A 19344-nucleotide genomic window follows, 5' to 3' on the forward strand; every position below is an offset into this window, starting at 1 on the left:
AGTTTTTTCAGTCGGGCAGCATATGACATATTTTTAAGACCCTTTATCCTCTTGGAGAGGAACTTTTGGGGTCTTTCCAACTGCTGCAGGTGTCGGGTGAGATACATCCCAAATGGGGCATTGTACTCAATCATTGGCCTGATAAGAGAAGAGTACAGGGGCACAATGACCTCTCTTGATCTACATGTGAAACCCTTCATGATAAGGTGGGCAATATAGAAGGTCTTCCTAACCACTTTGGCAATGTGAGTGTCAAATGAGAGGTTACTGTCAACCTGGGTCCCTAGGTCCCTGATTACCTCTTCCGTACTTAATGGATTACCACCTATGTGGTAATTTGTCAGTACCTTGTTTTTCCCAAAGGGTATGACTACACATTTTTTGGCGTTCAGCTTAAGGCCATGGCTCTGGCACCAATTATCCATTTCTATGAGGCCTCTCTGAAGGATGTTTGTGTCCGCTGGAGTATCAATTATGGCACCCAGTTTGCAGTCATCTGCAAACTTTGTCAGCCACAATCCTCCTATGTTTGCCTGTACCTCGTAAAAATAAATGCCGAACAAGAGGGCTCCTAGGACTGAGACCTGTGGGACACCGCTTGTGACTGGCTTAGAGTCTGACATAGCTCCAGCAACTCTGACCCTGTGGGTTCTGTCCTTGAGCCAGTTTGCAACCCATCTTATGCATATGGGTTTACATTTAAGCTGGTGAGTTTGTCTATGATGCCCGAGCGGGGTATTGTGTCAAAGGCTTTTGCAAGGTCAAGGTAGGCTGTGTGAACTGCCTTACCCTCATCAATGGCCTTAGTGACTGTTTCAAAAAAGTCGAACAAGTTCAAAAGGCAGGATCTGCCCTTGACAAAGCCAAACTGGGTAGGATCCAATGTCTGTAGGTCCCCAATGTCTTTGTTTATGAGTTCCATAATGATCTTCTCCATAGCTTTGCAGACCAGGCTCGTCAAGCTTATGGGGCGGTAATTTCCAGGGTCCATAGAAGCACCGCCTTTGTGAAGTGGGACCACTGTTGCCGTACGCCACTCTTTGGGTATGATCCTGTAGTAAGGCTAAGATTAAACAGCATCCTTATGTGTGGGTTTAGTTCCTCTTGGAGTTCATGTAGCACACAGCCCAGGACACCATCTGGTCCCATTGATGCTGTGTTTTTAGCTTTAGAGAGGGCGGCTCTCACCTGGGCATCTCAGATGTTAGGGAGGCTACACTCTGCTGGGATAGTTATTTCTCCTTTTGGGGAGGAAGGGGGAAGAGAAATTTGCACTGAACCTGTCTGCCAGAATGTTGGCAATGTCAGTGGGTTCAGTGTATTTTGTGTCATTTTGGACTAACTCTGAGCATATCTGGGAGTTTCCACCCAGGTTTCTAACATAGCTAAAGAAGGCCTTGTGATTGTCTTTTGTGTCTTTTGCGATTTTTCTCTCAAAGTTGGCCTTGGATGATTTTTATGAGTGATCGTAGTTTTTTGCTAGTACTGATCAGAGATGTCTTCCCTTTTAGGGATTTTGCTCTGTCATGTAGTAGCTTCCTCTTCCTGTTGTAAAGTTTGTTTATGGCTGGGGTCCAACAGACCGGGCGCCTACCCTTGGGGGAATGGGTCTTGGTTTTATTTAGGATTGCATGATCCATGCATTCTTGAAGGTGCCCATAGAAGGCATTTGCAAAGGATTCAGCAGTGTGGGTTGTGGTTTCCACTGGCCCAGGGGCCTTGAAGGATACCACTTCAGTCTTAAGAAGTGTGAAGTTGGCTTTTGAGAAGTTCTTCACTGTGGTTTTTTGTGCAGGGGGTGGAGGCGGGATGTGGATTTCCAGTGAGATTAATTTATGGTCTGATCTTACCAAAGAGGGATATACTTCCGGTGTGGAGCATTTTGTCCCCATGTTTGTGATGATCAGGTCTAGTATATTGTCTCCTCTTGTGGGAATGGTGACTATTTGTTCCATTGCATTTGAGTTTATGAATTCTAGGAACCTTTGGGCTAGGGTGTTGGGGCTTGAGTAATGTTCCCAGTCTATGTTTGGGTAGTTGAAGTCTCCCAAAATGATGGTATTTGGAGAGACATTCATACTCTCCAGTGTCTTCAGGAAGGCTGTGTGGGGTTCCTGAGTTTGAGAGGGTGGTCTGTAGCATGCTACAAACTGTAAGGCAGTTTTGCCTATGGTTAGTTGCACCTGGATAGTCTCCGATCCTTCATGCGTTGCCACTAACCTGGAGGTGTGGGTATCTTTGATGAAAATGGATACTCCCCCTCCTTTTGTGGTTCGATCCAAGTTTTGGGGCCAGAAAGCATGATATGAGGTAAAACCTGATAGTGCTGGGGTGCTCTCAGGAGCCTTGAACAAGGTTTCAGTCACTGCACAGACATCGATGTTCTCCATACTGAGGAGGGCTTCAAGGGCATGCATCTTGAGGTTTAGACTTCTGGCATTGAGCAGCATTACCCTTAGTTTTTTTCCACTTGTGTTTTCTAGGGAGGTAGGTTTGTTATTTGAGCCTTGCCTAAAAAAGGCACTATGGGGGTGGCAAGAGCCATGGCCAATATCCGGAAGCCCAGGGGTGACAGGTGCAAGCCATCCCTTGCAAAGCAGCGTGGCTTGTCAAGCATGTCATCCCAAGCAGACAGACATTGGATCCCCTTTGAATGACACCAGTAATTAAGCCAATTGTTAAAACTGATCATTTTGTCTTTGTACTGTGGCATCATTCTTGGTGAGGGTAAGATGCTGCTCAGGGTCAGGGTCATACCGGCCTGGGCTACATAATCAGAGAGCTCCTCTATGTCTCTTTTCATGTAGTCCAGGGAGGTACGTCTCAGGTCGTTCACACCGGCATGTACAATGACTGAGTCATATTTGTACTTGCTGTGGAGTGACCTGAGTGCTTGTGTTATGTGGCGGATTCTAGCTCCCGACAGGCAGCTTACTGTGACCTTTTCCTTGTTCAGTCTGGTGAGCGGGACGTCAGTGTGTCTGACTATAGAGTCACCTATTACAAGTGTGTCTGGCATGTTGTTTGGCCTTAAGGGCTGTGACTGTTTAGCACACTGACATTGTGAACTATGTGTTGCATGTGCTATGTCTTGAGGTGGTGGTTGCTTGGGTGTCTGCTTTGGAGGCCTCTGTTGTTTTGGTAGATTTTTAATCAGCGTCTCCGAGTATGTTTTTGTGTGTTTATGTGTTTGGTTTGCAGTTGTGATAGTTCTATGTGAGACTGGGTTTGTGGTGTGTGTGGTTACCTTCTCCTCCTGACTGGTCTTGCCAGTACTGAATAGAGAGAGCTCAGCCTCCAGTCTGGCTATATAGTTGCATCTCTCGCATATATTTGTATTTGTTGGGAGGAGGAGAGGGTTGTCTGTGTACATGAGACAATTGTAACATTGCCTCAAGATTCCCAGATTCACCAGCTGAACAGGAGAGGACGCCAGCAACTGACCCTTCGACATGCTTGAAATAGTGAAAAAGATTGCTGTGTAACTGAGTCAGAAAGGACCTATAGGGAAATAGGTACTCAACAGAATTTAGGTGAATGAAGTACTTTCTTTGTTTAAGAGTGCTTTACCTGTGTAAAAAATGCTTTAGGAGCAAGTGCAGAGCTTTTCAGATAGATTATAGGCTGTTTAGATTGCAAGTAGAACAGTTCTAAGGGAAAAATTGAAGCGCAGACTTGGCGGAGCCAGAAAAAGTTTAACCTTGTTTAACCAAGTTTAACCTTGTTTAACCGGCGCTGCGCTATGCGCACGACCGCGCAAAGCCGTGCAAACACAGATTTTAAGCAGTGAACTACAAAAGAGCTAGGAATGGTCCCAAACAACCAATTACTACAGCTTCTTGTGCTGAGGTCACTTCCCCCAAGGACAGGTAGGCTGTTCAAGGCTCCCCACTCCCACTGGTGAGCAAAGAAACTTCCTTCTATCCAAGTAAGGTAATGGACAACATAGGAGCTACACCACAGCCCAGAATCCAGCAATGCCTGTATACTGGTCTAAACTAGTCGAGTAAGGCGGGAAAACAAGGATTATTTTTTTTTGTTTTTTGTAGAAACACACAGAAAATGCAGAGACAGTGATAAATTAGTTACACAGGCTAGCACACTTTAGTGGGCAGCCTCCACAGTTAAATTAAACAAACAAACAAGCAAACTTTCGATTAAATTCGACTAAATGTAACTTTAAGTGCAGATTTAAAAATAAATGCAGTAATCAGTAAAAAAACAGTTCAGGCTAGTTTAAAGTAAGCAACAGAAGCTATTTCCAGTGGAAAAAAGCAAAGATACTTAAATCCAGAAGGTAGTCGCTTTTTCGAGTTCCTTGCTGCTAGGACCACTCTGTAAACCCACGTGGAGCTTGTCTGAGCAGTATAGCCAGAAAAAAATGCCCAGAGGCGGATTTTAAGCAATGAACTACAAAAGAGCTAGGAATGGTCCCAAACAACCAATTACTACAGCTTCTTGTGCTGAGGTCACTTCCCCCAAGGACAGGTAGGCTGCTCAAGGCTCCCCACTCCCACTGGTGAGCAAAGAAACTTCTTTCTATCCAAGTAAGGTAATGGACAACACAGTATGTGTGTTAATGTCTATATTTATATATATATATATATATATATATATACGCACACACACGCACACACATACATAGATATAGAATATATATCTCAAGAAAAAACCTTGTGACATCAAAGCATTAGAAAAGAATGAAAAGGAAACCACCAGTGATGCCTGTATTATGTACTGGTGTTAATCCCAAGGCAAGTGTGTTTCTGTGTGACACACGGGTTCAGACTGTATTCTGGGTAATATTAGGATTGCTGACTTTACTCACCAGGCCTATCGCCAAATGTATGGGTATGTCTTGACAACCCAGTCTCTTGGCTGATTGTGACATTTATGGCCACTATATAGGGAAACAACAAAACACGCTCCTCAACACATCCAGTGGCTAGCCACTTACAGCCACCAACACATAGGATATGACTGACACACACACCTGCTATGCCTTGGAATAGAACACCTACCTGACTACCTTAATACACTACAGCACTATGCAGTTACAAAACGTGCTACTGAAATTACTGGGTTACTGTAGTCTGAGAGCTGTATTTCTAGGTGGGTGACATCAGCAGGATTGCAATAGTTGAGTATAGGAATTGTACGGTGTGTGAGTACTCTAAAAAGCATTGTTCTGTCCTCAGGCAGATGGACACATACACACACTTCGCAAATCCGGGATTAGAACACTGACCTAACTACTTTATCACACTATAGCATTATGCAGTTGCAGAACGCGCTACCGAGATTACTGGGTGAGAGTAATCCCAGAGGTGTATTTCTAGGAGGGTGACATCATCAGCCTTGTCAAAGTTGAGTATAGGAATTGTACAGAGTGTGAGTACTCTAAAAGCATTGTTCTGTCTTCAGGCAGGTAGAGACACACACACACACACACACACACACACACACACACACACACTTGGCAAGTCTGGGATTAGAACACTGATCTAACTACTTTATCACAATACAGCATTACGCAGTTACAGAATGTACTACCGAGATTACTGGATCACAGCAGTCCCAGAGGTGTATTCCTAGGTGGCTGACATCATCAGCCTTGCCAAAGTTGAGTATAGGAATTGTACGGAGTGTGAGTACTCTAAAAGCAGTGCTCTGCCCACAGGCAGACAGACACACACACACACACACACACACACACACACACACACACACACACACACACACACACACACACACACACACACACACACACACACACACACACACACACACACCAGTGGTGGGAATCAGAACATCTGTCTATCAACAAACCACTATTACAGTACTACACAGTTACGAGTCACACCACAGAGACTTCACATTTCAAGACTGTCATTATGACCTTCTAGGATTGCGGACATCAACAGGGATACTGGCAGTTAAGATGTACACAGCTGTGAACCTGTGTGTTTAAAGTAGAAGTCCATCCTGAACTGGAGTATGTCCATCTGTGGAATGGACAACTACTATCACTATACAGGGTTACAATGGCCATGCTCATACACATAGAGGCACATAACTGACACAAGGTGTCAGTGGGCATGCTCACACACTTAGTAACACAGGGCTGTTTGGAATGTACTATGACTCCAACTACACAAGGTTATACTGGGCATGCTCATACACTTAGTAGCATAGGGCTGTTTGGGATGCACTCTGATTCTAAACACAGAAGGCCACAGTGGCCATGCTATTACAGTTAGATGTACAGAACACATTGTAATGGACTCCAATGTTAGTAGTTGTCATTGTTAGCAGGAACGCTGCACTACATATATCTGACACTGGTCATCTACATAACATCTGCTGCTGTCCGTCACCTTAGATGTACCATTCTGTACCAAGCACAATACTACCACTTGCAGTGATGTCATGCTAGGAGTGGCAACTGCTTGACCAACACAATGAGCCAATGCCCTGCTGTAATTATGAGGTTGTCTAGTGTCTGTCATTCTGGGATGACATGACTGAAAGAAGACAGGCCTTTGTCACAGATCACATGCATCCATGATTCAAGGGAGTGGGGATAATACCCAGGTCGCATTCGCCCATATAGTGCCATTCCAAGGCAAATGTCCTAAACTCAGAATAACACCCTGACACCTAGAAGACAATTGCATTGTATGCTTATGCTAACCAGTGCTAGATGTGTAGCATCCGTAATCACAGCTGCTCACTGTAGAACGAACAATGGGGAATACTGACATCTGTGCAGTGAGGCACACCTGGCTGAAGGCTCTGTAGTGCACATTAACACTACCACCATATAACTCAGAACCAGATATGTGGGTCATAACACAGGTGCGGTCCACTCCAGGTGGTGGTCTCCCCACATACATAAAGGCCACTCACATGTACTGACCAGTACTCCCACAAAAGTCATCACAGATGAGTCAGGTGCAGGTCGCAGTGTCAAAAGCTGCATTCTAGGATGTAATCCTCAGACACCACCATGTCCTCAGACCACAAAAACACATCCATACATGTGGTATGACATATAATGGTACAACACCATGTAACCTTTGACTGGTGGACTGTACCTAGCTATAAATCAACTGTGCAGAGTACCCATGTACTGACACAGTTGCATCATGTGTTATGCAATGCAATGATACCACTGTTTGTAACCAGGTCAGCTGTACACATACCAGGATCCCTCAGATATTGACAGCATTAATAGATGACTGTTGCTGTACACCAGTAAACAATGCCCTCATGGTTGGATATGACATACATGTACCTGCCCTGGATATGTACATGCCCCTCTCATACAACATATATGTAAGTAGCACAGCTGCTGTTGTCGTTTGTACAGACAGGTGGCTACAGTCATTACACACATGCATATGGAAGATAGGTCCATGGCTGCTGAATGCTAACAGTACATAAGGTGTGATATCAATGTTTTGAGAAGTAATATTCCCTCTGTACTGGTCACCCATGACACCTATCATATCATACAACATTCCATGTGTCATGTATGTCATTACACATGTACACCAAATGCAATGCCTAAAAACATGCCCGAATGACAGGATTGTAGGACCTACACACATGTACATGTAGTGATGTGCATTCAGATACCATGCATGTGCAATCGCTGATGTTTGCAGGTGATGTGTGTCTTAGTACATCATGTAGTTGCAATGCAGCCTCAACATTGCCAACTGTTTATGGTGATATGCTGAAAGTATGGTAAGCCTTACTTCAGGTATGGACAGATGTGTGGACATAACTAAGTGATGGGGCATCTTTGCAGATGGATGTTTGCTGAGGACAGCTCACAGGTGTCTCACAACCATTCCTACAATAACCTGTGTAACTGCTAAGCTATGGTTTTGTTTAGTGAAGGGGAATACACACAAATTAGACAACAGTCAGGGTGACACTGAAGGTAAATCACTTGACACCTGTAACAGTTAAGACCTCCCGTGTGCAATTATTGTGCATATATCAGCACAGTTGCCAAAGGAAGTCAGTACACTTTGTAGCGCATGCAATACTGCTGTAAGTCTGTCATACTTATCATGAGATAGGCAGGTGTTTGATTCACAGTACTGGCATGTGCGGTTATGTGTGTGTCCATAAATTTCATGTATGGTGGGGAATACATCTCAATTGTTATTCACTCTCCTGTACACTGTTGTAGACATCTGTACAGACTGCAATGTAGAAAGCAGGACCTAGGCAGGGGTTTGGATCTCACACATGTCAAGTATCTGTATGTGTGTGACATAGGTGTATTATATTGTGAATGCCACAGTGTGTGTGTGTGTGTGTGTGTGTGTGTGTGTGTGTGTGTGTGTGTGTGTGTGTGTGTGTGTGTGTGTGTGTGTGTGTGTGTGTGTGTGTGTGTGTGGTTAGAAGGGGGGTGTAGTCTCTTTTCTTTTTTGGACATGGGATGGCTGAATGTGTGGTTATGATGTTGGGAAGAAACTCATGGATTTCTCTATAGTTAAAGTTTCACTGTGACAGACTCTTACGATATATACATATGTATGTATGCATGGCTGTCTGGTCTCTGGAGTGAGGCTGTATGTTACTATAGTGAACTGATAAGACCCCTCCCCATCTGGTCAATGCAATATAGTATCCCTGTTGATGTCCTCGATCTTAGGCCATTCTGACAACCTGTACATGTGTAATCTCTGTAGCGCATCATGTAATTGCACAGTACTGCAATGATGATTTGCACATAGGCAGGGGTCCTCACCTCAACACTAGCAAGTGTGTGTGTGTGTGTGTGTGTGTGTTACTGTGTCGGTGAATCGGTGAGTGTGTGGGTGTGTTACTGTGTCTCTGAATACATGTGTGTGAATACCTGAGTGTGTGGGTGTGTTTCTGTGTTCGCATCCTCTCATGGGAATTTGTATTACTGCTTCCCAATGAGGCAACATGCTTTCCACTGGCCTCTACCCTTGTCATCAGCTAGACCGCTCTCTTCCCTCCCCACTCCATGTAACTGTACCTGTGATGTCACCCAGTATGGATGTCACATCTCTAGCCACAGTAGCTTAATACACAGCTATCATGCTATTGGATCAGTAGATCAGTATATGTGTTTGGAACGTGGGATTTTCTAACTGTGATGTGGAAGCTACAAAGTGTATGCTGGCATTTTCATACAGACCTGTGAGTAGTCCACATTTACGTGTGGGATACTAACTGCAAATACTGACATCCCCCAGCACATGCAATTAGACCTGAAGGAGGAAAACAGAACATCAAGACCAACATGCAGTTACTGTTGTTACACATGACACATACTGTTAACAGTACAAAATGCATTCTAAACCTGTAGTACATGGTGTGTCTGCTACCTGTCAACAGTACACAACAATTGTCATCTACAATTATCTTCCTAGTCTGTTCACCCTGTGCATCAGACCATATGAGCATGTCCCTGCACCGATGGTGTGGATGACAGGGATGTGGTACAGGCATCATCATATGCACAGGGTGATAATGTTTACCAGAGGCCTAGGCTGCACCATTGGATGACATCATGTGTGTGGGTTAGGGCCTTTGATCTCATTGGGCGTGTGTGGATGTTATGCATGTGTGTGTTGTGGTGCCCTGCATTTGTTTCTGGTGTGTGCGTGTATGTATGCACACAGTTTTGGCATGTGTCTGGCCTACACAGGGGCATTACTGACAGCTGCAGACTGTACAGGCCAGGTTTTACAGTTCACGGTGTCCAGCCATGGCCACATGACCTGCGCCTGCCAGGGGTTGCAAAGGCACTACCAGACAGAGGTGCAGATTGGGTAATATCTGATGACACATGTCGACTAGAACCATGTCCCTGTTGGGACCATCCAGGGTCATGTGCATGTGGCCTGCTGTATCCTGGTGTGGACAGCACAGCACTAGCTGCACTGCTGCAGCTACCGCCACTATGGGAGCTGGCATGTGAGGTAGCATGTTCACGTAGACCTGCAACAGGTGATGTAGCAGGCCTACATCCACATGCCCGATGCCTCACTCCTACCAGATGTTCCAGCACATATGTTCCAAGCTCGAGGATTGGCATGCCACGGTCAGGGACTCCCACCATGTCACCCAATCATCTATCCAAAACATCAGCAAGATGATGGTGAGAATTTGCCATTGCCTGGATATTGTTGGTTAAAGAACTGACAGCAGCCCTCTGAAGCCTCTGACCTTCTCTGTTGTGCCTTTCAGAACATGCCTGTGCCTCCATTACAGTCTGAAACATGCGTCTGGTGACACCAGCTGTTGTGCTCTGTCTTGCAGGGGCATGTTGGCCAGAGGTTCTCCTATGAGCAGCACTGGCCACATGCCTGTGTGGGATATCACCAGTCAGTTGACTGACACCATGGTGTGCAGGCACACCTTCCATAGCCTCTACACTTTCCTGTTCCATGCAACCACATGCCAACTGTCCTTCCTCTATGGGCACTGGTAACGGGGTATGTGTTGGCATGAGAACTGTGTGTGGGGATGAGGGAGATATCGGTGGAATGGCAACCAATGGCACAGATTCAGCCCCAGACAACCCTGCCTGTGCCTCAATCATACATTCATCATCACTGCTAGAGTCTGTGGGGACACTAACATCAGATGGATTGCAGGAGGGGAACGCACCTACATCAACACCTGTGAGGGACAGACAAGAATTGTACATTACAATCTATACAACAGACACACACACACACACACACACACACACACACACACACACACACACACACACACACACACACACACAGACATACACAGACACACACAAAACACACACACAGACATGCACAGACACACACAGACACACACACACAGACACGCTATGTCACCTAACATGCATATGATATGACAGAAGGTATGCAACATGCATGTCATACGGCAGATGGCATTCAGCTCAGATACTAATAGTGGTAGTTATCATACATCCCTGGGTTGTACACAACAGCATGCATGTGTCATAGCAGAAGGCATGCACATTACAGAAAACAGCATGCATGTGTCATAGCAGACGGCATACACCTTACACATTTATAGTAGTAGTAAGCATACATCCCCTGTGTTACACCATGTAGACCAGTACAGGTTAAAAGTACACCTGCCTGATGTGTGGCATATGACCTTGACAATCACATGTAGTATGGCATGTGACCTGCTGATGTGTACAATGGCGTGCATACATGTTTAACACAATGGTGACCTGTCAAATATACAGTGGAGTAATGGTGTCCCAATGCAGGGATGTGTTATACTAACATGTACTAAACAGTACTTCTCATTCCGTAGTGCTGTGAAGCACAGCAGGTCTTGTTGTTGCCATTATGTTTCATGACACAGCTATGGAATCTTCTGTGGTTGGCCTCATAATATGTGGATGATTAGTTTCACAGTAGCTTTGTGTGGCATTATATGGTGTATCTGCATCTATCTTATAGAGACTGACCATGGATCATCTTCCACTCATGTGTGTTGACTCTTGCAACAGTCACTATCTTCTGTGGTACAGTTTAAGGCAGGGTACCACCAGTTTGCCTTCATGTTTGTGTTTGGTTGAATCCTGTTCCTGTTTTAATGACACAATTACTGCACATATGTGAGTGCTTAAAGTGCATTTGTGTAGGACTCAGCATTTGCACATGCATTGTACATCTGCATGGGTGCCATGACAATCACCACTTCGCTCTTAAGGAGCATAACATTGGCTTTGAAGACTGACCATGTGTGGCATACTGTTAGCCCTGTTTGTGTGACTATGGTGATCCAGGTCATTGATGTTGCTGAAATCTAACATGTATTGAGCACAGGTGTTGGTACATGATGAGTCTTCCCAGTTCATAATGGGATAGCTGAGTGGCCATGATTATGGTTTCCTGTCTCATAACTGCTATTTCCTATTACAGTACAATGACAGTTGGGAATTCTCAGGCATGGTGGATAATCTGTCACAAGGTGCATTTTGGATTAAACTTTGGCACAAAGGTAGTTGCTCAGCATAATGCATCTTACATTGTGCAAGTGCAACTAGCGTAGGGGTGTACATATCCCTCAGGAAGTTGGACACACCTGTGGCCCATGTGTTCCAATAAAGGATGATGGCCAAGAGGTTAGGTATGTGTTATAACATGGTCATGCAGGGGTGCTCTCCAGAGCATTGAACCATAAGTATCACTGCACAGATATGTTCTCCATGTTTCAGATTGCCGTAAGTGAGTCCATATTGAGTGCCTGATTTGTATCATTGAGTATCAAGACCCACAGTTTATTTCTTGGCTGTCCCTGTTGCACCAGTGGACTTTCACTTGAACTTGGCATGATGAGGGCACTATAGGGGATGCACGGGCCGTTGCCAGTATCCAGATTCTCAGGGGTAACAGGTGCAGGCCCTGTCTGGCAAAGCATCATGGTCTGTCAACCATGTTATCCCAGGCAGAGAGATGCTGGATACTCTTTGAATTACACCAGTACATTACACAATTGTGGAATACAATCCTTGTCCCTGTACTGCTGCATCATTCTGGCCAAAGGCAGAATGCTACCCAGGACTTGGGACATACCTGTGGGGCTACAAGACCTGACAGTTCCTATATGTGTTTCCATGCAGTCAAGGCTACTGCATCACAGGTCCTGCACAACAACAAAGAATATGCCAGAGACATGTGTATAGTTCAAAAGGTGGTCTGAGTGTATGGGTATGTGGCTAATCATGGCAGACAGGTAGTTGACATTATGTTTGCCCTCATATAGCTTGGTATGTAACATAGTGCTAGAATTTGCATTCACAAATGAGTACTGTTGGCCATGTTTCTGGCCACGTGTTCTGAGGTGTGACACAATTATGCAAACTATGTCAAACAGTCTTTGTATTCTGTTGTCTGTCTATTCCAACTTGGGAGGCCTCTTGCTTGGCCAAAAACTTAGAGGCCTCTGTGGATGTGTGTGATTTCTGGTGGCATGTGTGTGTATCCTTACTGTGTTCTGGAAAGGGTATGTGCTGGTTGTGGTGATGGGATGCATGTGTTAACCTACACCTCTTGATTGTCTAGTCCAGTCATGGGTGTAGAATGGATTGCCTCCAAGCTCACCCCTGTAGCTGCATCCCAGACAATGTGTGGGGTGTGGCAGGGGTGTAGCCAGGATTTTCATATTTGTACACACAACTCCCAGACTACTGCCCCCTCAACAAGCCACACCCAAATTAACACTGCTGGCCAAGCCACGCCCCCTTTATATTGCTGATCTCTGAACAGACCACTTGGAATTATATGACAGGGTAGTAAATACACGATGCATGAGCATTTTCATTCCAAAGGTACATCTTCCGTAAGTCAAAAAACAAAATATCTTTCCATTTACACTAGGACAGATCAGTCCCCCCCCCCCCCAAGATTAATCTTCTTCCTCTTGCAGCCCCTAACTCCTGTAGTGGCTCATTACACCTCCAGTGATGCTGCTGACTAAAGGACTGTCAGGGTCTAGGCATCACATGCTCCGCAGTGTTGTGGTTTGTAGGTACAACATATAGTGCTCTCCCTAGGTAACACCAAACTATGAGCCACAACTACCTCCCTTTCACCAGCATGGGTCACCTGGCAATACATGATCACTCCTATGGCTTACAGTCACACTAAGCATTTTGAAATGGTAAACTTTACATTCCCAACAGCAAATACATTTTAGCTGGGCTAAGTCATACTGCCAATGACAATTAATGAAGATGTGTACCCATGAGAGTCAATCAAGCAAAAAGTAAAGCAGTTGAAATTTACATCCTTACTACCCTGCTTACATTCTGTGAAACTCAAGCCTTTGCTGAAAGGAATTTGGTTAAAGCAAGAAAATTACCCTAGGCACCAGAACTGGTGGGACTGTTTACTGTCACATGCTCTAGGTGCTTGTTTGGAGTTTTTTCTAGTCTTATGATTCAGTGATAGTCTGAACAAAATTATTGGAAAGAAAAGAAAAGAAATTCAAGGAAGAAATAAGTTTTGTCTAAAGTTTAATGTTCAAAGCTGACATGATACCACCCAATATGTTGAGAAGGCAACAGCTTGAAAAGACAAAAAGATTATCTGCAAATGCAGGCTACCTCTCAACCCTCCCACAAAATGAAAGCAGTCACTTTATGTATAGCCCTATGCTGTTACATGCTGAAAGAACAAATAAAGACACTCAGGTTTGATTGTGGAAAATGTCAAAGAAAATTACCACACCATTTTCAACCCCCTTGTAAGCTAGTGTAAGTGATCTCGTGTGCACATATCTGAGTAGTGCTGGTTTCTGACTATGCTGGGTACAGGGCATTAGTTGGGAATGGAGTCCCTCTACTAAGCCTGTTTCAAACTTCCACTGGACAGAATAATTTACTGCCAAGCTCTATGCATATTTAAATAGTTCCATAGACACATCTTCCACCCTCAGAAATAAACACAACACCAAATTCAAAAATAGAGCCCTATGGGCAGTATAATAAAAGAAAAAAATACTCATTGCATGCAAAATTAAATGTAACTCAGAAAGCTAAAAACACTCTCACTAAACTAAAACAATGAACTCGGGACTTTTATTAAATCGACCAAAGCCTGATATGAGGTAAAAATATAAACCCAGGAGAAAGATAACCACAAAGTATTTTTTTAACTGTGCTAGAAATCTCAAATAATGACTGGCACTACAGTGAGCTGATAACAAATGATATCACATACTTGGACAAGACGATATATCCAATTCACTGGCCAACTAATTCAGATTGAACTTCATCCCACCAGTCTTCCAGTATTCTCACATAAAATACTTGCATCTAAACCCACTCAAATCTCTCAACAATTTCTGAAGTTAGTACCCAAGGCCAAGAACATAATGTCTATTGTGACTGGCTAACATAGTAGACTGCCTACTGGTTAGTCTGAAACCTGATATGTTGAACCCTCTATAAAGACTATTCAGTACTAATCTCAAAACAGGTTTTGTGCTGGATGAATGAAAGAATGCAACAGACTTTCATGAAGGTGGGACTTCAATGGGCCCAACATACTCAGTATTGTAAGGAAATTATTTTTCATTGTACAGCTTATATTTAAAGGTATATCATACAGATCCAGGCATATAATTGTTCCCCTCTACTTGGCACTCATTAGGCCAATCACTGAGTGAGTATAATGCACCTTTTGGTATGTACCTATCCAAACACTTCTCAGAAATGGATGCCATCTAACCCTCAAACATTTAGTAATTATTCCAAAGCAAACCTTGTATTAATCACTTATACCATGCTAAAATTTCCATCCCCCAAAACAATATGAACTCTGCTACCACTATGCAAATTGTTTACAGAAACCCTATACCATCATGTAAACAGCTGCACTGAGGTAGCTGTACCCACAAGGAATAAGCAGAGAATCAACACAGATAACAAGCCACCCTGGTGGAATCCCAGTATCAACAACTTGTATAACAAAAGGAGGAAAACCATGGCCAATACTAGGAACTACAATACCCAGAAGGGTATGAACCCCCTCAAACTAAATAAGCAACTCAGAAATCTTATCAAGCCCACCAAAGCCAGATTTGAGGCAGAAATATCCTCAAAGACAAAAGACAATGACAAGGCCTTCATCAGCTTTGTTCACAACCTCAAAGGTAACATATCAGTGTGCTGAACAAATTGTAAATGGAACCACTTAAAAGGAATCAGAGGATATAGCAAACCTGCTGGCTGATAAATCTAATTCCAGTTTCACCCCTTCTTCTCCTCCTCAATACCTCTCAGAAGACACCCTCGACCATAAATCCTCTGGCAATCACTAGCAAACAAGTTTTCAATGCACTCTCCAAGTCAAAGAATACTACATCAATAGGCCCTGATAATATCCTGGGATACCTCTTGAATAGCATGAAACATAAGGTATTAAGCACTCTAAAATCACTGTTCAGCATTAGCCTACTTAATTGGCTTCATGCTTAGTGAATGGAGGATTGCAGTAGTTAATCCTTAGTACAAGGTTTGGCCTTCTACTGACTTGGATAACCACAGTCCATAAGTCCGACTGGTCTTGTACGTAAACGCATGGAAAGAATTATCATAGATATTTTAAATAAAGACACAGGGAACCCCTTTTCTTATTTACTTCTATAATTATTACAGATATTGAAATAAAATAGCACAAGCACTGACAGCCATTTTCTAAATACATTCTCACAATGAAAACAGACTCAGCATGAGCAGTAAACTTCTCTGCCCTTGAAAGTCACATTCATTGAAATGGCATGAAAACCCACATTAAAAGAAAATGTATCTGACATTGGAGGATTAAGTTTACCTTTGAGCTGTTTTCAAACCATAGGCTCCTTGCACACATTTATAGGGCCATACACACATGTATGTGTTCTTTGATTCACCCTCATGATAAATTATATTCCTTATATAATATATCACAATTTGTTAGAATGGTGTTTTAAATTTGTAGTTATGAAATGTATGAAATAATGATAAAGCTACCCATTTCAGAAAATTTTGACCATAAAATGACACTCAAACTTCTGTCATTATAATCCACCAAAAGCACAATCTTTTCAGAAGTAAAAGTCATACAGATCTCTTTAAGGTAGAATTATCTGGAACTAAGAAACGAGGTTGCTACTAGCAAATAACTTTACATTTTAATGTTTCATCTACAAATTCAGTGCCTGCTGCCTTTGAAGAATAAATTGTCTGTTACATTAAAAATGGTAAGCTGGTAATATTGCAATAAGGAATGACTGACAATCCAACAACAAGTTACTAGGCATCTTATACAAAGGAGGACACACTCAGGAGTGTAGAACCCCTATACCTCCTTAAAATGCACCAAATAATCCGCAGTCAAAATGGCACTGCAATATCAACACTCCATCTATATGGTGTTGGAGTAAAACCCACAGCCTTGTGCACCAAAGGCAATTATGCTGCTAACCCTGCTTTCAAATTCTACAACACAAACAGTGACTGACTGTGATTTTGATAAACAAAACAGTTAACCACCAAAATTCGCTGTATACCACAGAAGAGGCAAAAACTGAATTAGCATAAAAAGCTGTAATCTCTGCTTTCGTAAAACACTTCATCAGAATGATAAAAACACAGTGCCGCACTCTATTTAAACCTAAAATGTGAAATCAATTACTACTCAATTACAGTCAATTAAATGCAATTATCAATAAAAAAGTTTTTTTAACCATTTATCTTCCTACTTTCTAAAAAACACTTAATATTTATGCGTTCATTCAGACCTTGTAAAACATTTGCCAATTCACTTGTGGTGAAAACCTTTTTTTTAAACAAAACAGTTAGTTGCACACTGAAAACAGACTTAGCATGAGCAACAGTAAATTTCTCTTCCCTTGAAACTCACAATTCCATGAAAATGAAATAAAATTCAGACCCTTGAAAATGCATTGAAACTCATAATGCCCTGAAAATGTACTGGAACTCAAACTCACAATTCCATCAGCAGTCTGGTAATCAGGCTCTTGGCTCCACTGGAGCTCACAGTTCCTTCAGCATTCTGGTAGTTGGTAAGGTGAATTCAGGCTGTGTGTCCTGTAACCAAGTTACAGCGTCAAGCCTGATCAAGTTAATTGACTAACTTGTCTTCTCCCTAAACTAGAACACTACACACCATACCTTCATACCTCTCAACCTCTTAGCATAAGAAACCTGGAGAAAGCCTAAATAGGGACAGATATTAAATATTGCTCTTACAGACTTAAAAAGTTGCTAGAATAACAGCATTTGTCTTAGCATGCATTTTCTAAAGATAACTAAGTCAAACTGAAATGTATGACATTTATTTATTTCAATCCTCAATGATTTGCCAGAAAAACCACAAATATTGAGGAATAGGCCAAAAATATAAGGCAAAAATCAGGGCATTCTGCAAAAATCTGGACAGTTGAGAAGTACTCATATCTCTCACTCTCTTTGTGCAAGAAAGTTGGACAAAGCCTGAAATAATGGACATACAATGGCTCAAAATATGAATCATGCCTCTCAACCTCTTCAAGCAATAAATCTGGACAAAGCCAGTAGTAATGGGGGACAAAGGCCCAAAAATAGAGAAACATTTTAAATATTGCCCTTACAGGCTTAGAAAGTTGATATAATTGCAGGTTTTGCATTAGCATGAATTTTCTGACGCATAAGGAGTTTGAAACTGAAATGCCTGCCATTATTTTCTCACTTCAGTCCTCAATAGTTAGCCAGTAATTTGCAAGAAAAACAAATTTAGGAGAAATGGAACAAAAGTATGAGGCAAAAATCTGGACATTCTGTGAAAATCTGGAAAGCTGAGAGGTATGATTAGGGATAGATTTCAAATATTGCTCTGTTTAACTACGAAAGTTGCTGAAATAACAGGATTTGTGCTAGAATGTACTTTCTGAAGAACATAGTGACTTCAGTCTTCTGTGATTTGCCAGAAAACCACAAATTTTATGAGAAATAAGCCAAAACTATGAGGCAAAATCTGGACAGATGAAAGGTATGTTAAACACACATACAGTACACACACACACACACACACACACACACACACACACACATACACACACCTGCTCTCTCACACATAACTAACACACAGACACATGCACTTTATTTGTCAGTCACACAGAACAGCTAGTTCAAATTACATACATACATGCACACACACATACATTTTCTCACTCATCCAGAAACAAACAGAACCTCTACAATAAATCGTAATATTGTACACACACACACACACACACACACACACACACACACACACACACACACACACTTTATATCTCATTCAAACAAAATGGTTAGTTCAGCTTACATACATATGCACACAAACACACACACACACACACACACACACACACACACACACACACACACACACACACACAGAGACACCATTCATTTTATGTACTTAACTTCTGTCACAATGAAGTGACTATTTTAAATTGTGCGCTCGAGTGAAAAATATGCTTACATCTGTGTTACCGTACATATGACGCACACATGACGCTCTTTAAAAGAGAAGACACTACTTTAGCTTTTTCTCCTAGATCCTAGTGCCTGCCTTATGCTACCCCCTCCATGCAAACACTGTACTGAAATACGTACAGTCAGTATGCCTCCCGATGCCCCTGGGGTGTGGTGTTAGGCGGGTTTGGCAGTGTACATGGCATAGAGATTGCATTCCCCCAGGATGGCCACATACACAAAGCTGACATTAGTAAACACCAGTAGCTGACTAGTGGACATGCCTGTATGAGCATTCAGTACTACAAGTACCATGTACT

This window comes from Protopterus annectens, chromosome 4.part0 (genome assembly GCF_019279795.1).
Source record: "Protopterus annectens isolate FY-2018-M chromosome 4.part0, PAN1.0, whole genome shotgun sequence".
In the NCBI taxonomy this organism is placed as follows: domain Eukaryota; kingdom Metazoa; phylum Chordata; order Ceratodontiformes; family Protopteridae; genus Protopterus; species Protopterus annectens.